The 298-nt window shown below is 33.6% G+C and overlaps 1 protein-coding gene across 1 annotated transcript in view; it reads right to left on the bottom strand.

Annotated features, from left to right (window-relative positions):
• LOC109347113 (repetitive proline-rich cell wall protein 2-like) overlaps positions 1-298 on the bottom strand; it is an 8,038-nt gene that overhangs the window by 7,129 nt on the left and 611 nt on the right. The gene's annotated exons all lie outside the window — the stretch shown is intronic.

The raw sequence follows: 298 nt of genomic DNA, 5'->3' as shown, positions 1-298 counted from the left end.
ATATATCCTTTTATACCATGTTTAAAACCAAGGAACACACACTTTCTAGCTCTAGGATCAAGTTTCTTTCTGTTATTAGTGAGAGTAGAGGCAAAACATAAGCAACCAAAGACTTTGAGATTTAAAAGATTAGGCTCTTGATTATAAAGGATCTCATAGGGAGACTTATTGTCAAGTATAAGAGAAGGCTGCCTATTTATCAAATATATAGCATGAGCAACACCATAATTCCAAAAACATTTTGGTAAGGATGATTGATACATAAGGGCCCTAGTTACTCCTAGTATATGTTGATGTT

The sequence above is a fragment of the Lupinus angustifolius genome, chromosome LG05, assembly GCF_001865875.1.
Source record: "Lupinus angustifolius cultivar Tanjil chromosome LG05, LupAngTanjil_v1.0, whole genome shotgun sequence".
Classification (NCBI taxonomy): Eukaryota; Viridiplantae; Streptophyta; class Magnoliopsida; order Fabales; family Fabaceae; genus Lupinus; species Lupinus angustifolius.
Note: the sequence above shows the minus strand (reverse complement) of the source record. Positions and strands in the feature narration are given on the sequence as shown.